Raw genomic sequence first — 8,586 nt, 5'->3', positions numbered from 1 at the left:
AGGATCCTCCCCAGTGCTTCTCGGTTGACAGAGTCAAAGGCTTTTGTGGGGTCAAAAAAGGCCAGGTGGAGAGGTTTATGTTGTTCCTGGCATTTTTACTGCAGCTGGCAAGCTGTAAAGATCATCTCAGTTGTGCTTCCTGATGCCCTAAACCCACACTGAGATTCTAGGAGGAACTCTTCAGCAAGTAGAAGGAGATGGTTCAGGAGGGTTCTTGCAATGATCTTTCCTGTGGTGGACAGCAAGGTGATCCCTCTGTAATTTCCACAGTGGGACCTGTCTCCTTTATTGAAGATTGTCGTAATCATGGCATCCCTGAGATCATCTGGGATTTCCTCATCATTCCAAATCCTTAAGATGTGGACATGGAGCTGTGATGTACGCTCCTCTCCCCCCTGCTTGAAAATTTTGGTGGGGATTCCATCAGCTCCAGATGCCTTGTCTTTGTTCATCTGCTTGATGGATTTCCTCACCTCATCAAGGGTTGGAGGGATTCTGAGATCATCTCTGAATGGGTTTTGTGGGATGGAGTTGAGAACACTCTTGTCAGCAACAGAGTCTCAATTGAGAAGGTCTTCAAAATGCTCCTTCCAACAGGCGTTGATGACTCCCCTTTCCTATATCAGGTTTCCCCCATCCTTAGGTCTCAAGAGGGTTGGTCCCAAACCGAAGACGGCTTCAGTAGCATTGACAAAAAAGTGCATATTATGGATGTCAGCAAGATATTGACCCTCCTTTGCCTTGCCTTCCCACCATCTGGTCTTCATATTGCGGGTCCTCCTTTGGACCTCTACCTTGAATTGTTGGAGATTCAATTTATTTTGCTTGGAGTTGATGTTGTTCCACCAAACACAAAAGGCCTTTGTCTATCAACTCTTGGATCTCCAGATCATGCTCATCAAACCAGTCTTGGTGTTTCCTGGTAAAGAATCCAAGTGCCCCTTTGTCGGTGGTGATGACGGTGGACTTGAAGGCACCCCAAGCACTGCCAACATTCTCGCATTGTGGTTGATTGAAATTTGCCAAGCTTTTGTTAGGCACTGATGGAAGAGGTCTCACTTGATTGGGTCCTTGATGTTGCTCTTCTGTCAGCATTGCTTCTGCTGCAGCTGTCGTTTGAAACTAGAGTGAATGACAACTGAGCAGGTGAGTCAATGACCGGTCCAGCAATCATCAGCTTCTAGTGTACCTAAGGGGACCGCTGCTGCTGAGTCAGAGTTCTTGTCACTTCAATTTTATATTGGATTTATTTCAATCAAGTTTGCTGGATGCTTCCATGTGCCAAAAATTAGTATGTTGATTCCCCAATGGGCAAAAGAAAAATCAGCTGCCAGATTCCAGCATTGTCTTACTTGCTCAAATGAAGAATAGACACAAAAAGGCTTATCAGCAAATATACAGATTCACTTCAGACAGCACCCACGGTGGGCGTGTGACAATATATCCACAAGTAACCTAAATGCTTGAATCCAACATTTAGACACTGCCAAGATCTTTGAAGCTTCACTCAGCTGCCACCTAGTCCCATAGGAAGCCATAAGCACCTCAGTTTACACCAAATATCATAATAGTGGGGATTGTAATGCTAAACATGGGTTGTTCTATCTATAGGGACATTCAGGTCACTTATGTGCCTTGGGCCAAATCCTCTTCCACTGAACTGGGCACGTCTACACGTGCTTTAATGTGTATTAACTCATTTTAATGCACATTAAAATGTCACATAAAAACCATGCTTTTTACTTAATGTAGATTAAAATAGGCTAATGCACATTAAGCAACGTTTAAAAAGCATTCGTTTTAGTTAATGCACATTAAGCTAGGTTAACATACATTTTCCTAGTATCTCACAGTGGAGGACACTTTTACACATGCTTTGGGGGCTAGGGGTGGCAGCACTTTAATTAGAGCAGCTCTGAGAGCCACTCTAATTAAAGTGCCTCAGCATCTTGTGTATCAGTGTCCCCACACTTCAAAATGCCAGCAGGGGCGCTTGACCTAAAGCTCATTCTGCAAGCTGTCCCCACTGCCATTTTGGGGTGCTTCCACACATTGTGCTTGCAGCAGCTCAAATAGAAGCGGTGCAAATTTGAGCTGGGGCTTTTGCCTCAGTGCACATGCTCGGGCATGCACTTTGTTGTGGAACAAATTGTGCCACTTGAGGCAAAATAATCCTGCCTGGCTCCTCCCGGATCTGCAGCCAGGGGGAGCTAGAGCCCAGGCCAGCACCTGTGCTGTCCCCAGCAGTATAAAAACCTTCCCTGTCCTGGCCCCATCCATACAAAAAGCTGCCCTGGCAAGTAGCTCAGGGCTACTCACTCTCAGGAGCTTCTGGGGCTCAGCCAATTGGTACATCGGGACACTACCCCTTGTGCCAACTGGGCTGCTGCAGCAGCATCCCAAATCCATTTTTAAAATATCCCAAAATCCATGTTCTTCCACAATTAAAACAAAAGACCACTCTACATACACACACACATATATATATATATCTATAGGGTGAGAGAGAGAGACAGCGATGAGTTGGGTAATGCTTTATTGGTATATTTACAATGTTAAAGCAATTTGACAGCCTACCAGTGTCTCTATCATCATGAAAAAATAAATTCTAAATATCTGTGTGTGTTGATGTGTGCTTTTGGTTTTCTTCACACATGATGGGTGTGTGATGGGGGGATGTGATGTTTGAAGGAAGGGGGTGGCAAGGGGTTTGGGGGAAGGCAGGTGGGTGTGTGGGTTTGTGTGGAGGGATGTGGGTTGGTCTGTGGGTAGGTCTGCGGGTAGGTGTGGGGCAATTGCTGGGGGGACTGTGGGTGTGGGGGAACTTGTGGGGGCGCTGCTCAGGAGGGGTGGATCCCCTGTTCCCCACAGGATGCAGGTCCCCCACACAGCACATGGAATGCCCCCCCACAGTGCCCCTATCCCCCACAGGCCACCCCCACCCAGGCTCCCAGCTCCACCCTGGAGGGCCCCAGCCCCCCTTCCCAGGGTCCCAGCTCCCCCTTGGAGGGCCCCAGCCTCCCTGCCCAGGGTCCCAGATCCTCCCTGGAGGGCCCCAGCCCCCCTTCCCAGGGTCCCAGGCAACTTGGAGGACCACAGCTTCCCTGCCCAGGGCCCCAGCCCCCCCACCCAGGGTCCCAGCTCCCCCCTGGAGGTTAACAGCCCCTATCCCCCACAGGGTTCCCCCCGCCCCCCTGCCCAGGGTCCCAGCTTCACCCTGGAGGGCCACAGACCACCCACCCAGGGCCCATAACTGACCTTTCACAGCAACAGTGGGGAGATCATGCGCCAAGTCCAGCCGGGTCCTGCCAGCCCTGGGACTGCTCCTGCCACCCAGCTGGGCTGGTCTCATGGTGGCAGGATCCAGCACAGCACATGGGGACCATGTGCCAGGCCCAGCCAGGTCCTGCCACCCTTGGGGTTGCTCCGCTGCCCGGCCCAGCCCAGCAGCATGAGCAGCCCCAGGGCCGGCAGGGCCTGGCTGGGTTCTGCGCAGTCCCCACATACCAGGCTGGGTCCTGCCACTATAGGAATGGCCCAGCCGGGCAGCAGAGCGGCCCCAAGGATATCAGGACCCTGCTGGGCCCAGCATGCAGTCCCCGCATACCGCGCCAGGTCTTGCTGCCATGGGCCTGGCCTGGCCAGGTAGCAAAGGGGCCTCAGGACCCGCCTGGGCCCAACATGCAGTCCCCACCTGCCGTGCCGGGTCCTTTCACCATGGGCCCAGCCCAGCTGAACGGCATATGGGCCCCAGGCCCAGACATGCACTGCGTCCCGCCTCTGCTCCACTGTGCCTGTGGGGCCAGGACCTAGCCCAGCCCTGTGTCTAGTCCAGCTTTGCACTGGAGCAGGTCACACAGCTCCGGGACGCACGGTTCCTGTGCGCGCCTCCTAGAGCTGTGTGACCCGCTCTGGTGCAAAGTCAGACTAGCAAGCTGCACCAATCTGAGCCAGGTCCTCACCTCCCGCAGTCCTGGGGACATCCCCCCCAGCACTCCCCAAACCCCCCACCACATCCCCCTGCCAAGACACTCTGGCTGAAACCAGAGCGTCTCTTTTGGAGGACTGACTCCCTGCTGGCTCTGGGCGCGGTCTGGGACTTTGCCTTGCTCCGCTCTTCTGTGGAGCATTTTTTTTAGATCCCTGGATATCCCTGCAGAGTGGGGAACATTTTTTCATTCCCGCACGTGCTTCTTGCCCCACCTCAAAGGGGTTTGAGGTGGCGCAGGAGGCACATGCATGCTCATCTCGACGTGCCCTTGAAGTGCAAGGACAATGAGCACATGAGACGCAGGAGGCTGCTGGAGCATGCCACACTCCAGCAGACTTAATTAATTGGGTCTGCTCCAACACGCTGTAATTATAGCATATTGGAGCAGCCTCTGGCTCGTATACAGGCACCCAAAGGTACTGGATTTAACTTGCATTAACTAAATGCCACAAGCTGCCTAAAGTGGATAAAGGTACCAAAGTGTGACCCTGCTGAAGTCCCTGAAAAAAAATATCAGAACTCGTGGCAGAGGTGATCTCTTTTATTAAACCAACTAGATATTTTTTTTTAAAAAATCTTTATTTGCAAGCTTTTCGGCTCACTCACCCTTCTTCAGGCACAGGAGAATGCAAAGACTGTAAAATTTCTCCTAGGTGGCAATTAAATTCATATTTCACAGCAGAGATGAAGGTGTTGGAAGATCTTCTGGTTGGAAAAGTTCATTTTGTGAAAATTAGGCTTTTGTTTCAAATTTGCATGGTCACAGAGCACTGAGCTGTCTGAACACAAGAGAAATTCCTTGCCCAGGAGAGCCTTCCATCAACCCAACCTCCTGTGAAATATGAAACATCACAACCAAAAGGAAACATAATTCAACATCCTGCTTGTCATCAGACAGCTTCAAGGTAAATAGACGACTCTAACTTTTATCTGAGCCTAATTTGCACAAAACAAACTATTCCAAATAGGAGGTCTTACAACATCTTCAGTTCTCCTGTGAAATATGAATTTTCATTTCCACGTAGAAAAATTTTACAATCTTGGCATTCTTCTATGCCTCAGGAAGGGTGTGTGCGCCAGGAAGCTTGCAAATAAAGATTTTTTTTGCAAATAACTTGTTGGTCTAATAAAAGAGATCACCTCTGCCACGAGTTCCAATTCCTTTTGCCTGTAGACCAATATAGCTACAACCTGTATCCCTGAAACAAGTGTTAGCACCTCTACCTAAGGTGATCATGCAATCATTTTAGCCTGGCCCATTAAGTTTAGACAACAGGATCCGAAGGTGCAGGTCTACATGGCTTGCCTCACACCACAACATCAGGCATAATCAGCAGTCAAGATTAAAAACTGGGGTGCCTATACACAAGTGTGGAGGCTGCTCCAATGCGCTGGAATTCTAGCGTGTCAGAGCAGACATGATTAATCCAGTCCACACTTCAGCAGCATCCCACGTCTCAAGTATCAGAGTCCCCACACTTAAAAATGGCAGTGGGGACACTTGAACTAAAGCTCATCAAACGGAGACACTGATACACGAGATGCGCTGGCACTTTAATTACAGTGGCAGTGGCTCTTGGACCTGATCTAATTAAAGTGCCACTCCCCCCACAGCTGTAGCACATGTAAAAGTGCCCTAGGAGACCTGTCTTCTAGTCTTGTCATCAATCCATGTTCAGTTTCTTCTGATACCGTAACACCAGTGCATCATTTTCCACGCTGAAAAAAATGAACTGTGTTTCTAAGAAGTTCAAAGTCTTTGGAGCCTGGGACTGAATGACAGCATGCTCTTAATACAGATCACTGTTTCTTGTGGGCACATCGATATGTACCCCTTAGCTGTGATGACTTCAAAGAGTTTGTCTAACCATGTGCAAGCTAACTTGTGGCTAGAACAGACGTGGCCTATAAAGATGCTGAAGCATCAAGCAGAAACCGGACCTACAACCCAAAGTGCATTTATAGCACACTGAAAGCAAATAAAACAGGGAATAAAGTTAAAGATTTTTTACCGGTACTTTTTTCCCCTCTACTTTTTTAATGAGCAACTTGATATGAGGGAGGGGTATATGTCTAATGAATTTCAACCTGTTTAGCCATAAAAATTACACACAGGGCTTGGAGCTAATACTGACCGATCAGATGCTTCCCCCAGTCCTTCCCATTTTATAAAAGTTAATCATATCCTCACTGCAGCTCAGGTAAAAAGTAAATTTTGATTTACGGCTGCACCAAAGTGATCAGTATTTTATGCTGATCATTAATAGTATTTCACACTGGAGATTTGTTATATTAGAAAGCTATAAAATGGTGTTCATGAAGTAACTATGTTATACCCGGACTCCACACAGAATACTGAGAGTTTATTGAATTTGTGTTTGAAGGGCCACTAGGTAAATGCATAACCTTTGTAGACCAAAAATAAGTGTATTTATTTATTTTGTTAGATGTTTGTTCCACTAAAGCCCTCTGTAGCATTCTGTTTTTGAGTGTGCATAAAACATGAGATTACTCAAGGCACTGTTTTGGAGTTGATGTTACATGGGGCCAAATTTCAGGCACTGAGTCCCATTCAAATACATTGATGCTGGAGATAGCTGTGGACACTAGTCAGGGTAAAGGGAGGTATCATGCACAGTATTTTATCCTTGTGGCAAAGCTAAGCTTGTAAAACATACTGACTCTGAAAAGTCTTTATTTTTATTGCCTCAGAGGTTGTTCACAGTGTAGGATTACCAAGTATATGAAATGATCTCTGGCACATACAGCAAAATTAGAAGTATATGATACAACTATCCTGGTAATTATACTGCTCCTTGATGTTGAATCTAAGCACTCAAAAGAAAAAGGCCTCTCAAAAACATTTGTATGTGTGTGCTTGCATGTGGGGCTGTGAGGTCTAGGGAGTGTTGATTAAAGTATCCAAGAGAAGAAAGTTAATGATGCAAAATCATCCCCCAGCAAAACCTCTATGCAATTGAACCAACGCCTCTGCAGGAGCTTAATTTTCCTTTCACTAAATTGCATTTAAAGCAAATGCTTCCAGGTTGGCAGGGTCTTTGAGAAGATTATAAAGGTTGCTTTCTAACAAAGGGTGCCTCTCCCACCCAGCATACTGGTTTGATGAATAACACTTAGAGATTCAGCACTTCAAGCAAAGCAGAGAAGCCAATGACTTCCAAAGGGCCGAGATGCCTGAATAGGAACTGATCTCTCAACAGTCTTGTGCACTTGTGTGCACTTGTGCACACAGCGACCCCTTTGAACAATTCTGGCTATTCTCCTCCTTGCAGTCTCCTGCTTTTCTCATATTTCAGTCTATGACACCCATCATCCAGCTGAGCCATGTGGTTATAGGAGAAATGGGATGTGGCCCAGAGCACTGCAGCTGTATGACTTCCCCTTACTTTATTTTGCTTAACATCTTTTTTAAATTCCAACCAGTGACAATACAAGTCACCGTTAGAAAGTCCTTTACACACACAGTTACCACATGCTATTATGTTAGGTGTTGCATAATGAATTGCTGATGCAGCTGGCCACAAGGTGAAACAAAATGCCAATTATTCATAGTGTACAACCACCTAGGAGCTGCAGGCAGGAGTCAAGACCTTATTGTGCTAGAGCAGTGGTAGCCAACCCTTTTGGTAAGTGTGCCACAATTTAAGTGCAAAGTAGTAGTGTTTTGCACCAAACAGTTGTCTTTTGCTCTCTTTCCTGGGCTAGTCTCAACCCCACTACCCTGGAGGCACACAATATCACACCATGGATGGCCTGGCAGTGGAGAGTGAGGTGATGCATAGGCATTATATCACATAGATGTCTATAGAGGGATGATGTGCAGAAGAGCATTAACACTGATGGCTGCCTCAGCACTGGCACAGAGGCAGTTTAGGTCCAGTTGTAGGTACCACGTTACAAGAAGGATGGAGAAAAGTTAGAGTGGAGATAGAGAAAGGCAAGAAGGGGAGGAAGGAGGACCCGGGCAACTATAGGCCAGTCAGTCTCACCTCCATCCTTGGCAAAGTCTTTGAAAAAATTATCAAGGCTCACATTTGTGAGAGCCCGGCAGGACAAATTATGCTGAGGGGAAACCAGCACGGGTTCGTGGCAGGCAGATAATGCCTGACCAATCTAGTCTCTTTTTATGACCAGGTTACGAAACGCCTGGACACAGGAGGAGGGGTGGATGTCGTCTACTTAGACTTCAGGAAGGCCTTCGATACGGTATCCCACCCCATACTGGTGAACAAGTTAAGAGGCTGTGACTTGGATGACTACACAGTCCGGTGGGTGGAGAATTGGCTGGAGGGTCGCACCCAGAGAGTCGTGGTGGAGGGGTCGGTTTCGACCTGGAAGGGTGCGGGCAGTGGGTTCCCGCAGGACTCGGTCCTTGGACTGATACTCTTTAATGTCTTCATCAGTGACTTGGACGAGGGAGTGAAATGTACTCTGTCCAAGTTTGCAGATGACACAAAGCTATGGGGAGATGTGGACACGCCAGAGGGCAGGGAACAGCTGCAAGCAGACCTGGACAGGTTAGACAAGTGGGCAGAAAACAACAGAATGCAATTCAACAAGGAGAAATGCAAAGT

This window comes from Alligator sinensis, unplaced genomic scaffold, assembly GCF_000455745.1.
Source record: "Alligator sinensis unplaced genomic scaffold, ASM45574v1 scaffold599_1, whole genome shotgun sequence".
In the NCBI taxonomy this organism is placed as follows: Eukaryota; Metazoa; Chordata; order Crocodylia; family Alligatoridae; genus Alligator; species Alligator sinensis.
This window is presented reverse-complemented; position numbering follows the sequence as displayed.